General features: G+C 42.8%; 1 protein-coding gene and 1 long non-coding RNA gene across 2 annotated transcripts in view; one reads left to right on the top strand and one right to left on the bottom strand.

Annotated features, from left to right (window-relative positions):
- LOC138743782 (VPS10 domain-containing receptor SorCS1-like) overlaps positions 1–22,779 on the top strand; it is an 800,159-nt gene that overhangs the window by 246,925 nt on the left and 530,455 nt on the right. The gene's annotated exons all lie outside the window — the stretch shown is intronic.
- LOC138743907 (uncharacterized) lies at positions 1,541–9,833 on the bottom strand. The gene is made up of 4 exons (XR_011345109.1): positions 9,766–9,833; positions 6,843–6,893; positions 5,665–5,717; positions 1,541–1,687 (listed from the first exon to the last, which is right to left on the bottom strand). It is a non-coding gene; the product is annotated as an uncharacterized lncRNA (long non-coding RNA).

Genomic DNA, 22,779 nt, shown 5'->3' with positions numbered 1-22,779 from the left:
AGCCACCTCCTATCTGTTAGCCTGTGCTTCTCCCCCCCAGCTTTTGATGCAGCTGTCCATCTGATTTTCAACATTCCCAACAAAGGGCTCAGGTCAGAAAATCCAACTGCCTTCAACTTCCTCTGGATGCTCGTTGAGGTTCTTCAACACTTTTGTGCACTTGACTTTCACTTGGGTTTTCACATGGACAAAAATAAACTAACTTTTTTTGAGGAAGTGATTAGATTGAATGTATATGGCTGTAAGGCAGCCCAGCTGGTGAGTTCCAGCTTCACAAGCCCAGGTTCAATCCCAACTTCCAGTGCTGTCCGTGTGGAGTTTGCATGTTCTCCTTTGGTCCTTTGCTTTCCAACTGCATTCCAGATTGATTGGTGATTGACAATTGCCCCTTGTGTGTTGATTCTTGATGGGAATGTGGGGAGAATTAGATTACTGTGAAATTCCATGCTTGATGGTTGATAGAGAATTGATAGGCTGAAGTGTCTCTTTCTTTGCTGTATCTCTTGATGAGTATGAAATCTTAAAGCCTTTACTACTTCAGCCACCCAATCATTTTCCAAATGTCATTTGGCATCAGATCTGCTTAAATCATCCTGACCAATCACGGATGGAATTAATGGTGTAATGCCTCTGAGCCATAATTTGTTGTTAATTGACATTGGCTAATTTTGTTCAGAAGGGATATTAGGAGAGGCAATGTCGAAAGTCGAAAAGTTGTGCAATTTAAAACCACTTAATTTAAATTATCTGATCATTGAAATTTATCAGTAATTTCCCAATCTGCCATGTTATTTGCATTCCATGAGTTACATTAGCAATTCAAATGATGGGAGACTTAATTTCTTGAACACAGAAACAACTCATGATGATGAGGTTTAGTCTGTATGTGGCATTTTATTGAGGTGGGTTAAGTGGTCTTATTGAAAGCATGTTCACTCCCTGATTTATTCAGGTTTAATCTCTACATGGTCCACAAACCAACTGGATTGACACTTTGCAGAGAAAAGCAATGTGAAGTCCCACTTAACTGCTAAGATGGTTAAAAGATATCTTTGGCAGGCCAGTAGCTTGATGAATTGCATTGCCCCTACCCTGACATTATACACCCTCACTGATTTTTCAGCCCGTTAATGCTTTATTGGGAATTAAAATCGGGCCAGTTCAATGACTGGTGAGCCATCAAGTCCATTGGCATACTACTTCAGAGGGGAAGGCGAAAGTTATTCCTATCCCACTTCACCCTTCCATATCAGAATGTGAAGGACTGCAAGAATTTCCCCTGGGATTTTTGACCTCTTCCTCAATCTACCTCTGAGTTGCTAACTGCAGGATTATTGCATTATACAATCAAAACATAAATGGCCCTGAGGGGATCTGAAATGCAATTGTCATGAGCCCTCGGTCGTCTTTTTTTCTATTAAATAAATTAATGAATGGTTGTAAAGTTTCCTCAGTGATTTAAATCCCAAGGTTGAAGCATCACGTTGCATTCAGAACTGGAAAATACCCACCTTTGATCATACCTAGATTTGTGCTCTGGTTTAGTTTTGCAAGACGACAGGGTCAAAGACATGGACTCTCCAGCCAGTAATACCAGGACGTCTAAGCCCAGAAATTGGGTTGGACTTCCTTTTTAGGTAGGCTAAAATAATATTTTTCACATGCCTTTATCTAATGAGAGATCATGCTGAAAAAAGCAAATTTTCTGTTAAAAATGGCAAGAGAAAGGTGCATAAAACTTGACATTTTTCCCATGGGGCCACTCAATTAAACATTTCTTATGATCCTTGGCAGTAGAGCAGTGAGAGAATCATATCAAAGCTTAAACACACTCTTCATATACCAGCCACGGAGCACCAATATATTCTTTTGCTACTTTCGATGCAACAAATGATTGCAGAGGGGAGAAAGAGAATGAGCTAGAGAGATGAAGATTTACAGGAACGTCAGAGCTAGGGATATTGCCGAGTACTGCTTACAATTCCAAGTTTGCCGATGACACCACAATTGTCGGCGGAATCACAAACTGCAATGGGGAAGTGTATAGGAGATACATCAACTCGTTGAATGGTGTAATGACAACAACCTTGCGCTCAATATCAGCAAAACCAAGGTGATTGTGGACTTCAGGAAAAAAATCAGGGGAACGTGACCCAGTCCTCATTGAAGGCTCAGTATTGGAGAGGGTCAAGAACTTGAAATTCCTGGGTATCAACATCTCCGAGGATCTGTCCTGGATCCTTCATGTTGATACAATCACAAAGAAGTTTCGCCAGTGGCTGTACTTTGTGAGGCATCTGAGGAGGTTTGCTATGTCACCAAAGGCTCTCGTAAACTTCTACAGGTGTACTGCAGAGAGCATTCTGGCTGGGTTCATCACTGAATGGAGGGGCAAACTCTCAGGACAAGAATAAACTCAAGAGGATTGTTAACTTGGCCTGCGACATGACAGGTACCAGACTTCACTCCATCGAAGACGTCGACTTGAGGCGGTGTCTCAAAAAAGCAGCTTCTATTCTCAAAGACTCCCACCACCCAGACCATGCCCTCTTCACTCTGCTACCATCGGGAATAAGTACAGGAGCCTAAAGATGAGCACTCAGTGGCACAAGGACAGCTTCTTGCCCGCTGGCATAAGATTCCTGTATAATCAATGAACCAAGGACTCTGCACTATGGTATAAGATGGTTATAATATGAATGTTTGCACTATGATACTGTTGCAAAACACTAAATTTCATGACTTGTTAATGACAATAAATTCTGATTCTGAAATTTTGCTCTCCCTCCTAAGAAAGGAAATACTGGCCTTGGAGGCAATGCAGAGGAGGTTCACCAGGTTGGTTCTGGAAATGAGGAAGTTAGCTTATAAGGAAAGATTGAGTCATTTGAGATGACTTTGGGAGATAGTAGGATGGAGGGCTATCTTATAGAAATTTGTAAACATGAAAGGAAGAGATTAGATAAAAGCAGGGAGGTTGTTTCCATGGGCAGGTGAGACTCCAGCCAGGGGATGTTGCCTCAAGATTCAGGGGAGAAGACTGAAGACAGATGAGGTGGAATTGCTTCTCCTAGAGAGTAGTGAATCTGTGGAATTCTCTGCCCAATGAAATAGTAGAGGCTACCTCATTAAATGCATTTAAGGCAAAGAGACAGATTTTTGAATTGTCGTGGAACGAAGGGTTATGTGGAAGTGGAGAAGAGTCTGTGGCCAGATTAAATATGATCTAATTGCATGGCTCGATGGGGGTAGATGGCTGACTCCTTCAATTTCTTGTATTCTTTTGTTTTCACGTGCTGCTAGAGTGATTGTCAGATGATAGGAGACCTGTCATGGACCTCACCATGGAGCATAATAGGTCGTGATGCACACACACTATTCCCTCTACACCTCTCTTTCCACCCCTCAAACCCCCTACTCTCCACTTTCTACCCTGAAACCAAGCCTCCAGTTGTCAGAAGTGGCAACCTTCGCTGAGCACAGATGTTGCAAGGCTCGGCTAAGTGCTGTCGTTACTACTTGCCTGGTGATGCCTCCCCAGGACAAATGCCTCAAGGAAAATCTTGTCCTTGGTGCAGAGAAATGAAGAATGGCTTAAGGAAGAAAATGATGCCTCACTTCAGTCAAATACATAACCTAAATTTAATTTATTTTAAAAATTACAATGTCATGTGCTGTCATATGATTTGTTCTCATGTTCCAACTAATTCCACGAATGGAGTGATTCACCCGGAGAAGTTTTCCCGCTTAATTGACTCTGCACAAAACTGAAATTAGATGGAGTTGTGCTGGTAAATTCAAAGCCACACAATCCAATCCGTGCAATCGCCAGCAAGGCGGCAGAAACTGCGTTTGAAGGATGAGTAGTCCTGCTTCCTGTCTTTGATTAGGTTTCCCAAGTGAGCCTTTGCTGCCAAACTCTCCTCCCTCTCCATGTGTTATCTGCGTGTTCCTTCTTTCCTCATTACAATGACGTCTCTCCAGCCCACTCTGTGGTTCAACCTCTGTAAGTGGTCTTGGGGAATGGCAGTCTCCACGACTTGATGAGCCTTACTTCAACTACACCTCACATCCACTCCTTGCCATTTAAATTGTCAGGTACACAAAAACATTTCAAATCTTCCTTTGATGCCGACATGCTTTACTGCCAAAGTTAGGATGTGCAGGTTATGGCTAAATTCTAGCCCCCCTCCCCCCCCCCCCCCAACCCACCACAGAAAAAACAAACAGTAGATTCTCATTGTCAGTAATTTTAAACTATTGATGGATTTTTGCAAGTCAAGGATATGAAAGGCTCTGGATCAAGGGAATATCAACACAAATTGAACGCCAGCCATGATTTCATTGAATGAGAGATCTAGTTTATGGCCTGTGAGATGATGTGCTTGGAGGTGATGAGTGACAATCTTGATGAAAGTTGGAAAAGATGTGATATCAATTTAAATGTGTGTTTTAGGATTTGCAATTGACCAGATGAATAACACTGCCTGTGATCAAAAGCCCTGGACAGATAAAATTGATGTGTAACAGAAATAGCAGGTGGAATTCAATATTGTAAATGGAACGTTGAAGTTGGTAACCCAGATACTAAGCTGACAGGTACTGGATTGATTCAATAATGTTGGATTTGAAACTGAAGATGCTTGGATGAGAGCACACAGATGGCCATGGTTTGCAAATTAATGATAAGGTGGATGTGGCAGGTTTGTGAAAGATGTCCGTGATTCAATCTTGCATGGCATAGTTAAATGGATAAAATTATTCCATCCGAAACTGCAATGATAATTGTTTTGAATATTCAAATGTTAGATGTTTGAGGTCCATATTAATGTTTTATTTTCAAGCTTTCTTTCAACATTATCCAAGATTGTTTTCAAGTTGGCGTGTCCAGCTTCTGCTTTTATAGTTTGTTCCCCCCACCCCCCCACTACCCCCGCATATCTGATCTCCATCTGCCTTTATTTTCACTTGTTTCACTGATTCTTCAGTAGTTTTTGGAGTTCTGGGGATCATGGTGTTCATGTGAGTCAATTGTCAATTTCAATACCTCCTCCTTCTCGCCCTTGCACTAAAACCCAGTCCAAAACCTGTGTGGTAATGCTTGTGTTTGTGCCTGTGTGCTCGGCAATACCAGTGCTGGTGTGCCAGACAAAACAGACCTCAGCTGTGGGCCATATTGGATGAATTTAATTTCCACAGGGAAGGATGATGGATTTAAACTCCAAACTACATTTGATAACATTTTGGGGACCAAAAGATTAAATGGTAAATGAGTTAGCTGGTTAAGTGCGTTTTCACAGGTGGGGCGGGGTGGTGGGGGGGGGGGGGGGTGGGGGAGGTGTTTGCGTTTTTTGTCTCTGAGTATTTTTCTGTGTATATGGGTGTTTGCGTGTGTGATAGGGGAATTGTGTGTATGTATATATGTTTGCATTTGTTTTTGTGTGCATGTTCGCAGGTTTGTGGACATGCGAGTTTATGCCTGTGAATGCGTGTGTGCACATGCTTGTGTATGGCCACTGAAATAATACTGTTCTCCAAGACTCTAGATGCAGATCTGATATGGTATAGCAGCTGGAATTCAGAATCTGCTAATTGACATGACTTTTATATTAAGGCTGACAAGAAAAGTCAAGTATCTAGATAAGGTCACAAAAGTATCCTTACTTTGCCAGATGCCGTTTCTTGCCGCTGCATTGGGAAATTATTCATGGCTAATGCTGGAGAAAGTATGAAATTAATAACAAAATGGATTTCATTGCAAGTAAATTTGAAGATGCCCATTATGGAATGAAAGAAAAACATTTGAAACAAATAAAATAGATACAGGAGTAAGCCATTCAGGCCTCAGCTCGCTACACCATTCAATATGATCGCAGCTGATAAAACTTCAGTCCCTATTCCAGTTTTCGTTCTTTTCCCTTGATCCCTTGAACCAATAGGGTCAACTCTTTTGAATATATCTAAATATGTAAAGCTGAAAACTGTGAAACTCACCCACCACTGTGTGCATCACCTACAAAATGCACAACAGTCTTTGACATCTTTCAAACCCACACCTCTGTTAGCAAATGAACAAGTGGATGAGGACCAGCATCTCCTGCAGGTTTTCCTGCTGTTATCAGACTCTTGAATGGGCTACTTGTCAGTAAAAGATGATGCCACTGCACTGCTTAACTGTATTTTTCTCTATATTTTGCACTTTGTCCTCCTAACAATGCATCATTGCAACTTTTGTAATACTGTAATACTAATACTTCTGGGTGCCATAGTTAGCACGACACTGTTACAGTGTCAGTGACCAGGGTTCAAATCTGGCACTATCTATAAGGAGTTTGAGCATTCTCCCCTTGTCTGCATGGGTTTCCTTCAGATGCTCCAGTTTCCTCCCACCCTTTTAAAAAAAAAATGTACAGGGTTGTGGATTAATTGAGTGTAATTGGGTGGCTTGTGCTCGTGGGCTGGAAGGGCCTATAACTGTGCTCTATGTCTAACTCTAAATTTAAATATACCCTCTACTTTTTTTTAAATATTGTAAAATAAATTCATCCAAGTTTGACTTTGGAGAAATGTACACGATGGAGCACTTTGAATTAAATAAGTCTATGCCCAGCACACAATGATGAATCGTAAATCAGACCCCAAATTGAGGTCCATTTTTCTTCTGAGAAGGAGATGTTCCAATAATTCTCCCATTCAGTTTTAATTCTACAAAGAAATTGGTTTCATATTCAATAATTTATAATATAAAGCAGATATCATGCCTTTATGAGTAAATTATAACTCCAAGTGTTCATCGATAAAATTTGGGTCAGGAAGAGTAGGAAATGTTAAAAGCTCATTACCTAGTTTCTCAAGGGTAATAAATGGCAGCCATTCCAGCAATGTCCAGATTCCTAAAAGTGAATAAATATTTCACAAATATAGTTGGTGTTCTCATGTAAGAAATGTAGCGGTGAATATTATCCACAGCTGTCTGCCACAAATGAGTGATAATAATTAGATTTTTAGACATACAGCACGATAATGGACCCTTTCGGCCCACATGCCCGTGCTGCCCATTTGCACCCAATAGACCTACAACCTCCAGTACGTTTTGAAGGGTGGGAGGAAACCCATGCAGACACAGGAAGAACATACAAACTCCTAACAGACAGCGTGGGATTTGAACTTGGCTCGCTGGTGCTGTAGCAGTGTTGCACGAGTGACTATGTTAATCAGGTCCCCCTTGATAATCCTGTATTTTCTACTATTTCTTTATGACAAAGATGTCATTCAATTCAATGTTAGTGCTCAGAGCAATCCCATTAATTTCCATCCTCAATTATTTCTTTTAACTTCAAACCCAGGAGCAACATGTCACCTTCTGTCTGGGCACCCTTCAACTGGATGGCATTAACATTAAACCCCCTTCCCCATCTTCTTTCTCCCCTGTCTCCTTTCCTCTCACTCTGTCTCTATCTCTCTTTCCTCTTCCCTTAGTCTTTCAGAGTCCAAATCAGTTCTCTCCTTCCATCAACACCTTTTGTCTGTTGGTCTGGACTCCTCCCCCCTCCCATTCTTCCCCCCTTTCGTTCCCCAGCCTTTCATTCAGGTGCCTGTGTTATTTCACTTAAGTTGTGGAAGAGCTCAGGCCTAAAACGTCTTTCCCTCTTGTGGATGCTGCAAGACCAGCTGAGTTTCTCCAGCATGTCTGTGCTTGGACTACAATCACAGTGTCTGCAGAATTTTGTGTTTCACGTGACAAAACTGCCCTGTTGTTCTTCAATATGTCCATCTACAAGAAGCTTTCAGACTTGATTGGACCCAAAAGACAGCTCCTCCCACAATAAGTCAGTGGAAGGTCAGCCTAGATTTTAGTGGTCGAGATTGTGAGGACGTGGAGCCACAGCCTCCTGACTGAGAATTGAGGCCTATTTCAGTGGCCTGATACTAATAATTGCATTTAAAAAAATGTCAGCAAGAGATCCGATCCCAAACTGCCTCGACTGAAGATGGCATCACAATTTTATGGAGATCGGGCAATTATTTACTTCAAATAGCCTAAAAGGTGTAGTTGTGGTGGTGTCTAATTCACGAGTCACTGGGCATCATTGCATAGAAGATGGGAGCAGGAGTAGGTCATTCGACCCTTCGAGCCTGCTCCGCCATTCAACAAGATCATGGCTGATCTTAAAGTTCAGTACCCCGTCCCCGCCTTCTCTCCGTAACCTTTAATATCCTTATACTGAAGAAATATATCTAATTCCCTCTTAAATATATTTAATGAACCTGCCTCCACTGCCCTCTGTGGCAATGAATTCCACAGATTCACCACCCTCTGGGTAAAGAAATTCCTCCTCATCTCGGTCCTAAATGGTTTGCCTATTATCCTCAAACCATGGCCCCGGGTTCTGGATTTTCCCATCATTGGAAACATCCCATCTGCATCCATCCTGTCCAGTCCTGCCAGAATTTTATATGTCTCTATGAGATCCCCTCTCAATCTTCTAAACTCCAGTGAGTACAATCCCAATTTGCGCAATCTTTCCTCATAAGTCATTCCTGACATTCCAGGTATCAGCCTGGTGAATCGCCTCTGCCCTCCTTCCATTGCAAGAATGTCCTTCCTTAGATAAGGTGACCAAAACTGTACACAATACTCCAGGTGGGGTCTCACCAAGGCCCTGTACAGCTGCAGTAAGGTATCCTTATTCCTATACTCAAACCCTCTTGATATGAAGGCCAACATACCATTTGCCTTTTTAACCGCCTGCTGTACCTGCATGCTCGCCTTCAGAGACTGGTGTACAAGTACCCCTAGGTCTCTCTGCACTTCCCCATCCCTTAATCTATTGCCATTCAAATAGTAAATAGCACTTGTATCCATGGTCGTTTGAAACTAATGGGGGCCCGGCAGTCGACTGGTGAGGAGAGAGGATGCAAACATTTAACCTGTAAAAGGAATCAGCAGTTGGTGGCTGAGAGTTGGAGGGCGCAGTGCACTAGATGTAACCTGACCGCTCGGACCTAAACGCCAATGTACAAAACCGTAAGTGACAGGAGTAAGCAGGAGGCCAGACAATGTGTAATGAAGGAGAATTGCAGTATAATCTTGGCCAAGCTGAACAGTTGGTGAGCAAAGATCCAGTTAAATACACAGACAGGAGAACATGAGTCCTCAATTACATATTTGAGAAAGGTAAACACAACCCATGTCTTGTCACATTCGCAGGATGATGCAAGCTGCCTCTGTGCCTCCAAAATACATTTGAAGTGGAAACCGTTGTTGGAAATGGGGTGATTAACAGGACCAGAAGCTGAATGGTGGTCAAGAAATTCATTGGCTAGGAATTGGAACATAATGCAGTGGATTTTTAGTGTGTGTGATATCATAATAGCTTGTAGACTCTACACAGGAGTGGAAGTAACTTGAATTCCTAATTGGTTTCATCTTTGATGACTTAACTTATTTGCCCTGATTACTTTAGCCATTTGCTTAATATAATGGCCAAATGTTTCAGAGGGACTTGAGGAGCTTTTGATCAGTCGCAATACACAAATGTGCTCGAGAGCTTCAGCAGGTTTTGCAGCATCTGTAGGAGCCATTCCTTGACTAAGGGCTAAGGCCAAAATGTTGGTCATGACCCTTTTCTTCTGAGACACACTGCATAACCTGCTGACGTCATTCAGCACGTTTATGTACTTTACTCAATCAGCCCATTCATGCAGTGAAAAAAGCCCGACTGTAAAGCTGGGGATTCTCTGACCTTGCGTCGGGAGACTTACCTCGGTGGCCAGCTTCAAGGCGTTGAGTGCAGTCCCTCTCTGCCACCTCACATGAACGTACAGCCGCTGCGTGGCTGACTAGTGGCAGGCTGATGACATCATGATGACAGCATCTGTAGGCTTTGCTGTTTGACCCTTGATTGGTCCCAGGCTGCAGATGTGAAGCCAGGGCACCTTACATAATTAACCCCCCTGCCTCTTCTTCCTGGCACGCAGGTCCGACTCATCAGTCTTCATGGGAAGCTACCAGCTTCCAGACACCAATTTCTACGGTTGGGAGTAGGGTGCAGAATTGAAAGGGTTGGCCAAATTTGGTCTGCTAGTATCTATATCAATTGATATCCTAAATCTTGTACCTTCATGGGACCTTAGCCTAGGGATGGGGGGGAAAGTGAGCTAGATAAGAGGAAAAGGATTAGAACCAGGATTATGCTACAAAATCTCGAGAGATGAGGATTGATCTTCATTCCAGCTGATAGAGGAAACCTGTCTGTTAGAACCAAATTGGAAGAAGTGGGTTAAAACCACGCATGTAAAGAAAGATTTTATTCATCTCCTTAAGAGGAACAAATGAGAGCTTATAGAGTGTGCTGTACATTTACACTAATGCTGTCATTTTTTACACCTCCACTGTGCTGGCGGAGAGATTAAATATAGTGTTGTAGCATTCCTCCCCTGTGTAGTGTTAATGTTAAACAAATGATAATTAATGCCACTGTGCATTCAAGTCTCTAAATCCTATTTGACTTGAAACCATCACGAAGAACATTCCATACAATATTGTCTCCTCCAGGCCCCACAGCTGAAACACACTTCATGCAGGTCTGTATTCAATTCTCTGATATACCATCCACTGCTCTATTTATGTATGTGCGTGCCCGTGTGTGTTTGTAGGTGCTTTGTTGCCGCAGGCTGCATTTAGTTTAATAAAGAGGAATAGCGGAAGCGGGCTGCCACACTGCCAGTCATCCCGGGAAGCAATCGACGCCTTTACAGTTTAGCAGGTCCAATTGGTGCGCCTCCCTTGACATGTGCGGTTAATGGTTGCAGGGGCTGCTGACCCTTGCACTCCACCCTTGACCATTCATCTGACAGTCTGGAGCAGGTTTTGCAGCCCAGTGATCCTCTTTAACAAGATTATTAGCCAGCAGATTATACCCAAGCATTTGCTCACTTTCCCAGAGTATGATTTTTTTTAAAAATTCATTGTAGAAATATAATGCTCTGTTCCTCTGTAAGAGAACATTCCCAAGCACCCAAAAGCATTTGAAATTGATCTCACATTTCAAGTTGGCTCATATCAATGTTTTTTTTCCCCCCATTTCACAAACAGTTGAAGGTGCTATTTGAATTATTAAAATTAAACCATGAATATCAAACAAACAGTGAAAAGTGCCCCAATGGCCCTTAGTTAAGCTGTTTGCATCCTGCTTGAACTGCCAATGGTTGACAGGATCGCATGGCACATTAGGAAGCCATGTGAGCCACTGTCACTGAGTTAACTCTTTTAGAGAGGTACCAAATTAATTCTGCTGCCTATTCTTCCCTGCAGTGAGTTTCCTGCTTCAATGTTTCTCCAATTCTATTTGGAAGCCTGCCACTGAATCTGTGCAAAGGTCGGGCTTTCCTATCATAATAGCTGGCTACGTAGTCTTGAGGTGTAACTCGTGCTGTTGTTGTTCAAGTCAAGTTTATTGTCATCCAATTGCACAAGTACAACCCAACGAAACAGCGTTCTTCGGTCTTGGTTGCAAAACCCGCAGAGACACAGCCAGACATAACACGCATACAGACAAGCAATACATACGCAGGACAAGTATTCATATAGAAATAAATCAAGGTTGTTTTGTGCATCTGAGAGTCTCGGATGGTCAGCGTGAGCAGTTCCTTTGGTCGTTCAGCATTCTCACTGCCCGTGGGAAGAGGCTGTTCCTCAGTCTGGTGGTGCTGGCTCTGATCCTCCTGTATCTCTTTCCCAACAGGAGCAGCTGAAAGTAAGATGCTGTGTGCAGGGTGGAAGGGGTCCTCAATGATTTTGTGCGCCCTTTTCAGACAACGATCCTGGTAGATCACGTCTATGGGGTGGGTGGGTGGAGGTAGACTCCAGTGATCATCTCTGCCACTATTAATGGTCCTGTGGATTGACTTCCAATCTTTTTCTCTGCAGCAACCATACTACACTGTGATGCAGACAGCCAGGAATCTCTAGACAGAGCTCCTATAGAAGGTTGACATGATGGTGATCGGTAGCCTTGCCAGCTTCAGTCTTCTTAGGAAGTGCAGTCACTGTGGTGGTTTCCTGACAAGTGAGGAGATGTTCTGTGTCCATGTTTGGTCACTAGTTAAGTGAACTCCAAGGAGCTTGATGTTTTTCAGTCTCCACTTCGTTAACTCTGCCTCTGGTAGAGCTTGGACTAGGGTGTCTGGCTGGGGAGACAGGGAAGGCTCAACATAAAAACACACAGAAATGCTGAAGGAACCCAGCTGGTCTCTTAGAGTCCATAGGAAGTACAGATATATCACTGACTTTCATGCCTGAGCCCAACTTCAAGGTATAAGAAAAAAGAAAAAGTGTCTGAATAAAGACTGAAGAATGGCCAGGGGAGGAGTCCAGACCAACAAAAGATGTTAATTGGATATGAGAGAAAAGTGAGAATAGATTTTGGCTCTGTGTAAGGAGACTGAGGGAAAAGGGAAAAGAGAGATAGTGAGAGGACAGGGGGGATGTGGAAAGATAGGAGGGGGTCTAACGGAATCTGGAGAAGGTCTAATGGAAATGGAGAAGTGCATGCTAATGCCATCTGTTTGGAGGATGCCCAGATGGAAGATGAGGTGTTGTTCCTCCAATTTGCAGGTGGTCTCCGTCTGACAGTGCATGAGGCCATGTAGAGACGTCAGCAAGGGAACGGGATGGGGAAATTGAAAAGGGTGGCCACTGGGAGATCCACGCTATTGCTGCGGACAGTGTCCAGGTGCTCAACGTGATCTCCTAATCTGAGCCCAGTCTAACCGATGTGGAGGGGACCACAACGGGAGCACCAGATGCAGCAGTTGACCCCTGCCCCGTTCACAAGTGACATGTTGCTTCACTTGGAAGGACTGTTTGGGGCCCTGAATGGAGGAGGTGTGAGTGCAAGTGGGGCATCTCCTGCATTAACAGGGAAAGGTACCAAAGGAAAGATTGATGGGGAGGGAAGGTTCAACATAACTATCTCAAAGTGATACTCATATGTTTAAAGTCCAGGATCCTGTATACTATTTCTGGTCTGTCATGTGTGTATTGTGGCCATTTATCTGCCAAGCTGTCAGTATTTCAGTCTTGTTCTATTTTCCATTGAGCATTTGCTTCTTTTAGTCAACACCAATCACACTGCAGAAAATCTTGCTGGCCAAATTACATTCTGCACACCAGATGTGCTGTTCAATCATATTGGAACAAACACTAAATTCCCATGATCATATTATGTCAATTTCTGCTCTTGCTGTGGTCATCATAATAATTCACACTCAAGATTCTGTATATTTTAAATTAAGAACTATATCACATAAAACTGTCAATAATTCAGCAACTCCTGTGAGGAAAAATTACAAAATTTTGATTTCCAATCATTATTATTTCAATCATCCCCCAGTCTCTCTCTCTCTCTTGCTCGCTCTTCACCCCCCCCCCCCCCCCCCCCGCCCACCCCACCCTCCATGGATTAGTTGGAGGCCAAACAAAGGAAAGATTTTGTTTTGTACATGACAATGCATTAAATCTCTCCCTTCCTCAATACATTTCCACAACAAATACATCTTCTCCACACCTATAAATGGCCCAATCAATTAATGCTCAGGCTCTCTGTTAAATTAAACTGTACTGTAAACTACGAAGCTGAATGGCCAAAGGGGCTGCTCACACTAACCATTCGAAACTCTCATTTGTACAAAACAATATTCATTTATTTTATAGATGAAAACATGTCCTGCATACTATTATTTGTCTGTGTGCCTGCATGTTTTGCACCGAGGACCGGAGAACACTGTTTCGTCGGTTCTACTTGGTCAATCAGATGCCCAGTAATCCCTCCAAATACAGTGAAACCTCATTAGAATGCAATTTCTTCATCTGTGGAATCGCTTATTGCGCGGGTGGCTGCTAAGCGGTGGGCTGATGACAATCAGCCGGCGACCCAACTCCCCGCTGCCTCTGCCCCCTTCCCGCTGCCCCACCTACCGGCGAGGGATGTCAGGGCAGGGACAGATGCTCCTGCATCTGTTCCGCGACTCGGCTGTAACACGGTATGAAATCTTGGATCCCAGCTATTGCATTCTAATGAGGTTTTACTGTATTATCAAAGTATGCAATGCTCCTGCAGTTTACAATGGGTTTCTCCTCCAGTGTAGAGGGTTTCTATCTCATCTTTTATATTTAACTCCACCTTCATTCTTCTGTTGACCTTGGCCTTGCCACTGTTTCTGTCACTGTCAGTTTCCATTATAAAGCTCAATTACTGGTATTATTAAATCTCTGAGTTGCCTTGACAAGCGACTGGTGTCTTGTGTACATGTAACTACCCTCTGCTGGTGGTGAAGGTAGTGAATGTTAAGGGTTGCTGTGCACTAATTAACAAAATGGTGTAAACCTTTGAGGTTGTGAGACAGTCAAAGTATTCTACCATGCTTCATAGAAACATAGAAAATAGGTGCAGGAAGAGGCTATTTGGCTCTTCAAGCCTACACCGCCATTCAATATGATCATGGGTGATCAGTACCTGGTTCCTGCCTTCTCCCCATTCCCCCCTGATACTCTAGTTCCTGCCTTCTCTCCATACCCCCTGATCCCCTTAGCCACAAAGGCCAAATCTAACCTACTCCTAAATAATGACAAGGAACCACCCTCAACTACTTCCTGTGGCAAAGAATTCCACAGGTCCACCACCATCTGAGAGAAGAAATTTTTCCTCATCGCAATCCTAAAAATCTTCCCCCTTATCCATAAACTGTGACCCCTGGTTCTGGTTTTTCACAGCATTGGAAACAACCTACCTGCATTTAGTCTGTCTAAACCCTGAAGAATTTTATGTTTCTGTCAGATCCCCCCTCAATCTTCTAAATTCCAGAGAATACAAGTCTATCCATCCTTTTCTTCATGTCCAAGCCCTTCCATCCCTGATATCAGTCTAGTGAATCTTCTCTGCAACCCCTCCATGGCGCGGATGTCCTTCCTTAGATAAGGCGACCAAAACTGCTCGCAGTACTCCAGGTGTGGTCTCACCAAGGCCCTGTCCAGCTGCAGCAGGATCTCCCTACTCCTCCTGTATTAGAATCCTCTTGCTCTGAAGGCCAACATCGCATTCGCCCTCCTCACCGCCTGCTGCCCCTGCACGCCCACTTACAACGACTGATGTACAGCAACACCCAAGTCTCGCTGCATCTCCCCTTTTCCTAAACCGATACCATTTAGATAATAGTCCTCTTTCCTGTTCTTACCTCCAAAGTGGATAACCTCACATTTATCCACATTATATTGCATCTGCCTCGTCCTGGCCCACTCGCCTAATATTAATCCAGAAATTTTCCTCCCATCTCCTTCCAGAGTTCCAAATATTTCAATGGGTCACAGACTTGGACAGGAGATGGGATGTCAGGAGGGGCCAGCTGGGCAGTAGGTTCCTCCTCCCTCTCTCGCAGCAATAAGCCTGAGAAAGAGGTAAATACAGGGAAGTGATGGGTGTTGAGAATTAAAATGCACACTCCTGCCTGCATCCCTGCAATGCAACCATCTCTCAGCCAAACAAACCAGCAGTGCACCATCTAGGTGAAGGCTCACCTTCTGTCTGTACGATGTGTTTCTCAGTTACCTTTTGTGACAATCTGTTAACGCCTAAGGTAGGTGTTACCAAATCACCATTTCCTTTATCTTGCCCTTTGCACTTGTTTGTTTCCCACCTTCTCACTGACTGGTTTGATCCAACCAAGTGGAAAACACTCACTGACATCTGTGCCATTGTGTTTCCCGCCGCTGTTCGGCATCAGCAAATAATATGAATCTGATCAATCAATCTGCTGATTATTTGGCAGCCACAAAAGGCAAGAAATTTCCGTGGGTCCTCATGATGTGGAAGGTGCCCATCAAGTCTGTGCTGGCTCTCAAACAATCCCATGCTGACATTTAAAATAAACAGAAAATGCCAGAAATACTCAGCTGTCTGCATCTGCAGGAAGGGTGGAGCATTAATCGGAAGCATTTGACCTGCAGCATTAACTCTGGGCTCTTCCCATTAAAGCTGACCAAGTCTTTCATCTGAAATGTTATCTGTGTCATTTCCCGCAGATGCAGCCTGACCCGCTGAGTGTTTCCGGCAGTCTCTTTCTTTTTGGATTTCCAATATCTGCAACACTTTCTAAAGCAATCATTCTCAAACTTTTTGGATCTCGGCCCCTTAGGACTCCACTCAAATTTCATGGGTCCCCCTCCCTGTGAAGCAGTAGTTTAGTTGTTTTTTTTTCCATATTTCTCTCCTGCCGATTACATACAAAATATTTCTATTACATAAGGTGAAAAGAAAACAAGGAAATGTGCTGTGGCCTGCAAAGGGGGTAGGGTGGGGCATTGTGCCCCTAATGAGAATAGGTGTTCTAAACCACTTTTCCCCCCACTTTATTCCCTGTAATCTGTGCCCACTCTCCAGTCTACAATTAATCTGCTAGCACACTTTTATAAAGAGGAAGGGAACTGAAGCACTCAGAGAGTAGCCAACGTGCCTAAGGGACAATATGCAGACTCCACATAATTTGGCGTTATCTGTAATGGGTTTTTACACTCTCCTTGCTTCTGTGTGGTTTTCCTCTGGTCATTCTGGTTTCCTCCCACCCTCCAAAAAAACCATACACTGGTTGTAGACTAATTGGGCAACATGGACTCATGGGCCAGAATGGCCTGTTACTGCTCTTAATGCCTAGATTTAAATTTAAAACAGTAGCCAAAGGAGGTTCTGAACCAGAATTAGTGGAGGTGCGAGGGAGCAGCCCAGACCAGTCCAATGATGGTGGTAGCAATTAAATACCATTGTCAGATGCTAAGTATAGCACACATGTCTCTTCCTTCATCTATCATGCAGAATGGTTTTAAACTGCAGCCTGGAAGATGAGGGAAATGCATTTTTATTCAGCAAATTGTTAGGATCAGAGCAGCAGAAGTAGATTCAGTAATGTTCATGGGGGAATTTGAGGACAAATTACTATCAAATGATCGGCTCGGGCACGAGCTGCTTTTGACACTGCTATTCGGCAAGAAGCATAGCACAGACCCCTTCCTCAAATGCCGCATAGTTATCATCTATAATTATGAAGATTAATGCAGATTTCTGAAGTCACTTTATGTGATTCATTTAAGGGTGCCACAAATGATAATACAGCAAAGTCCCCATTATTTCAGAATTCAAGCAAGCTGCAGCCTTAAGCAACTGACAAAAAAAACCCGCTGAAAATAAATAGGTTAAAAAGAATCTAAGTTTAAAATTGGCATATCAATCAGTTAGTTCACTAATCCATGTAACATGCAAGCAATTGGAAAATTCACTTATCTGCCATCTACCAATTCCCATTGGTGTTGGCAATTTGCTGAATAAAAATGCATTCACCTTCCAACCCAAATTTTTTTGCCATGGACGATGCTTTCAATGCTGTAAAGTGGCTTTCATCTCTTCAGTGGATTTGCATCCCTTGTCCTTGGTGGTTATTTCCATCAGGTACAAAGCTCAGAGGTTTGGTTTGCCACAACATGGCAGACATCAATAATAAATCATAGTGAATTCAGATTTCATGTTCCCTGGAAAGTGATGAGACGACAAGAATTAACATGATTAGTTTTGATCTCCACTCAGTGGAGATGGTCAGAGGGGGAAGTTATTAACTGAATATGTTAGCCCTGCTGGAGAATATCAATTATCAATGATCAATCTAGTAGTTTAGCAGCAGAGATTTATTGTTTGTCCTGGCTGGGTCCACTCATTATCGGATTATTTCATTTTTCTACTTAAAGTTTAGTTCGCCTTCATTGTTATAATTTGAGCTCTAGAAGTTGTATGTTAAGAATCTATCCAAGGAATTCATAATTTTAGGATGCATTAAATTGTACTCTTGTAGGTGAGCAGCATTGACAGAGAGGTGGAAACTTCTAGAATAAGTGTTCAACCCACATCTTATCCACGAACTGAGGCAGTATGAATTTGAAGATGTGAGCGAGTCTAATTAAATAGTTCTACCAAAGAGCCTTCATAGGTAGGATGGGTGGAATGGTATCCATCAATGTTGTATAATTTCATGAATAGAATCCATGGCACTCTGACTCTTGGGTGTGGTGGGTGGGTGGGGGGGGGGGGGTGGTGGAAGAAAGACTCTTTTTCTCTGACTCTAAAGGGCGCTGGGCAATTTCTGTGGATGGCAAATCTTTGCCTGCCCTTCAGAGGACCAAAGGAAATTTTGTTACATGACAATAAAATAATGAATATTAAGCTTGGCATTTTGTTAATAAAACATCTTTAACCTGATTTTAATCAGGTTGCTTGGAAGGGACTTTGTGTCCAGTTCCCTGAAAACATAATTGTGGTCTCAGCAAAACAAAAATCACTTATTTTTCAAGCATTTGAATTAAACCAATGAATCTAAAGAAGAATTTTACATCTTTATAGCTCTTTTCCTTGTATATGATACTATAAATGATTGTGAAGCCACTTTCCCCTGATGCACTTTTATAAATTCACTGGAATCTGAGATATGGAATGAGTCTGTAAATTGCTTGCAAGAGGCTTATCTTGCGTGACTAATGTTCTTTTGATTTGGAACAAGTGCATATCTCCCTCTTTGAAATCAATCATTTAAAGCCATTCATTTTTATATTTACATCTTCTCGAAACACATTGCTATAAGGAGGCTGGGTTGACTGGGTCTGTAGCTCTTTGGTTGTCTTTGTGGGAAAACTGCTGAATTTCAGCATTAGATGAACAGACAACCAGACCGTTAACTGAAGATTAACTCCAAACCTGGTGAGGTTTAGTGAACTGGTCCAGAAATAGACTTGAGAGGACCAGGCAAAATCCAGCAAAGGGGAGGAAATGCTTCTCCATAGCTCACAAAATTAGATCTCTTCCCTGCTGAGTGAAGAATGACATGATACAGAGGTGTCAACCTCTGTGGATTGAAATGTATGGGGAGCTCTCCAGAGCTTGAAGGGGATTGAGGAGCTTCCTTAACAATCTCCCTGTCTCTGCTCTCAGCTTCTCATTGTTCCTATTCTGGAGGACATGTGGTACAATAAGGAAGATGGGGGTGGGAAGCAGAAAAAGGGAATTCTGTTTGGAGGAGCATGAGATAATGTATTTCAGGAGGGCTGAAAGGGGAAGGAAATGTATAATTGATGGCAGAATGATGAGAGGTTGCAGAGACTGCAGGAGCACTGGAGCTGAATCTAGACACTCAGTGTCTCTGAAGGGATCCTTTTGCATTTCATTCTCCTATTGTTAGAGGCTGGGTTCTCTACATTTTCAAAATTTAAAGTTAGACATATTAAATTTCGGCACGGAAACAGTCCCTTTCAGCCCACAAATATATGCTGCCCATTACACCCAATTAACCTATACCCCGGTACGATTTGAAAGGTGGGGGGAAACCAGAGCCTCCGGAGAAAACCCACGCAGACACGGGAAGAACGTTAAAAACTTTTCACAAACAGCTCGGGATTCAAACCCCAGTCCTGACTGCTGCGCTGTAACAGTGTTGCGCTAACAGTGACACCCTTGTTGAAGTATTATATTTTTAAAAACTGACATTGAAAGGAACCTTTGAAATAAAGAGGAATGGAAGGATTTTGGGGATCCCAGAGGCAGCAAGTCTTGTAAGGTGGCTAGGAAGACATCGTGCCTTATCAGACAGGCCGTTCAGCTAAAATGGTCCATGCAAGCCAAGTTGTCTATTTGAGCAAGGCCCACTTGCCCACATTTGGTCTCTGCCCCTCTAAACTTTTCCTTTACATTGTACCTCTCTAAATGTATTTTAAATATTTTAATTGTACCTATCTCTGCAGCTTTCTTTATCCATGATGGGGATCTTCCACTAACCACCCACTTCAATTCTATGCCCTACTCCCGCACTGATGTGTCTGTCCATGGCCTCGTGTACTGTCAAATCAAGATGACCTGTAAATTGGAACAGCAACACCTAATCTTCCATCTGGGCACTCTCCAACTGGATGGCATTAACATTAGCTTCTTTGGTTCTGCTAGCCTGCCCATTCTCCCTCTCTTTCCCATCCCTCTGTCTTCTTTCCATCAGCTCTCCGCCCCCTTCCTTCTCCATTCACAGAGGCACGCCCATCCCCTTGTTTGCTGGTGTGCCCTCCCTCCTTTATCTACCTTTTACCTTGTGCCTGTGGAACTGTGCTTCCCCCCCCCCACCACCATTTTGTTCAGATGCCTGGCCACATTTTGCTCATTCCTTGATGAAGGGCTGAAGCCTGAAACGTTGGTTATGTATCTTTGTCTTTGCTCTATAAAGTACATTGTTTGACCATTGTGTTTTTACTTCAAACAACTTGGTCTCAGACTTTCATATTGTGCAGCTTTCTCTATTAGCTTGCTCTATCAGCTTGCTTCATGTTCCCACTAAAAGTTGCACCTCAGGTCCCCTTCATATCTTCCCACTCTCACCTTAACCCTTGACCTTCAGTTCTGGACTCGCTTATCATTGGAAAAGTACTCTTGGAATTCACTTTATCTATGCCCTCGTTATTTTATATCTTTACAAGGTCATCCCTCAGCCTCCTGATCTCCAGGAAGAAAATTCCCAATCGATCCAGCCTCCAGGTCAGGTCCTCCAGTATCAGAAACATTCTTTTCTGCATCCTTTTTCATCTTTCTTGTAGCTGGGTGACCAGAACTGCACACTGTACTCCAATGTTTAGAACTGAGCAGAAAGCTCAAATGATATGTAACACCATTTGACCAGTTCTGATGTTTGGGCCTGAAATAGTGTTTTTCTTTCCATAAATGCTTCTTTACCTGCCTAGTATATCTGGAACTCTGAGTTTCACTTGCAGTTTAAAACACCAGTTTAGTTGCATCAACAGTTCCTCACGGTTCGATGCACAAAGCAGGAACAAGGCTGTGATCTTGCCTGAGCATGCGCTGACCACTGTTTCCAGGTCAGGTAAACATTCGCAGCATTGAAAGGTTCATTAGGTTGGGGGTTTGTCAGTATAATGCAGTTGCAGTAAAGTTCAAAGGGAGATTTAATTGAGACGTCTGAAATTAAAAAGATCCGGTAATCTTTTTTTCTTCAGCAATGGGTTCAATAATTAGAGGGCAGAGCTTTTGTTGGTCTGGATTCCTCCCCCAGCCAGCATTATCTGAATTCTGAGATTTCCTGCTTCTGGCTTATTCTTTGCGGACATTTCAGAACTGAGCCTTTCTTCAATGTATATTTGTCTCCTATAGATGCTGAAAAGACTGGCTGATTTCTCCCAGCATTTCAGTGTGTTTTTACTACAATCACAGCATCTACATACTTTGGTGTTTTTCTCGAGGTATTGGAAGCCAAGTGGTCACTGATTTTTGAGGAAGGGCATTCCATGCAGAATGTGATGTGAATTGTGAACCCACTGCTTGAAAGTGTAGTGGAGGAAGAACCATCACTTTGATAACAAACTGGTGTGCAGGAACCTATAAAAGGATATACTGGCAGCTGGGAAGTCATTGGGATGTTGAGAGGCAGGGCACACAGAAATAGACAGTTCAGCCCTCTAAATTTGTACTGTGTGTCAAGCACTAACCTTCACATAACCCGTTTCATCTTCTCCACAATCCCATCAAACCCCCCCCTAGATTCTACCACTTGCCAAAACATTTGAGGCAGCTTACAGCACCCAAATCAGTTTCTGGCCTGTATGATTTTGGGGTGTGGGAGGAAACTGGAGCACCCAGAAGAAATCCTTACCATCACAGGGAGAATGGGCAAAGTGCACCCAGGCAGTACCAGAGAATTTGGTATGTCACCAAAGACTTTTGCAAATTGCTACAGGCATACTGTGGAGAACATTCTATTGTTCAAACATATTTTTGATTTCCAAAGACTCGTACAAATCCAAACAAACCACAACCTCTTTCAAACTCTGTATATAACATACAGAGTCTATTTTTTTCCTCGGCCCTCCCCTCCACCCCCTCCCCCCCATATTCTATTACAACAAAGGATAGATTATATAAATTGAACAAATACAAGGAACTAAATATTGGTAAAGCCACAAACCAAGTTGACTTGCATAGATAACAAGCAAAACTGTCTTTCATAGTATCTTGACAGATAGGATGATGAACAATCCAATTTAACATTGTCAAGCAATATTGATCTCTCTTCCACTCAGAACTCTTATTGAGTGATGAAGATCAGGAGTGGTAGCCAGGGAACGATTGGAGAAGTTTTCTGCGACTTTTTTATATTTTCTAATGAGATTACCACTCCTTTCTCAGGAAAAGTAACTGTGTACTTGTGTTGATGTTGTTGACTGGTTGTTGATCACCATTTTCTCCAGAGCTTTATGCCAACACCATGTTGGAAGTAAATTAAAAGAACACCATGGAGCTCAAATCCTTACCATCTATTTAAAGCAAATATCCAGGCAATGGATCAGGGGCGTAACCAGGTTCTAAAGTTGGGGAGGTGGGGGGGGGGGGTTTGGGCGAGCACATTTTAAAAAAAGGCACCAGGTAAATTTATTAAACTCTTTTGTATTTAACATCAAAACCAAAGGAAGATGCAGTTTTAAAGGAAGTGCGTATTGTTATTTTGTAATTAAAATCAAAACATAATTAAAAACGTGTGCTTACCGAATGAAAAGTAGGCATCCAATTGCTGACATCTTGACTATTTTTCTCTATTTCCAACTTCTTTAATTTCCTTTCTGTTCCACCTAGATAGTTTCTTAATGTTTTTCTCCATGGTATTCCTCATCAGAGAAAAAAAAATCTATGATAGTAC

This window comes from Narcine bancroftii, chromosome 10 (assembly GCF_036971445.1).
Source record: "Narcine bancroftii isolate sNarBan1 chromosome 10, sNarBan1.hap1, whole genome shotgun sequence".
In the NCBI taxonomy this organism is placed as follows: Eukaryota; Metazoa; Chordata; class Chondrichthyes; order Torpediniformes; family Narcinidae; genus Narcine; species Narcine bancroftii.
The sequence above is the reverse complement of the archived record's forward strand: the minus strand, read 5'-3'. Positions and strand labels throughout refer to the sequence as shown.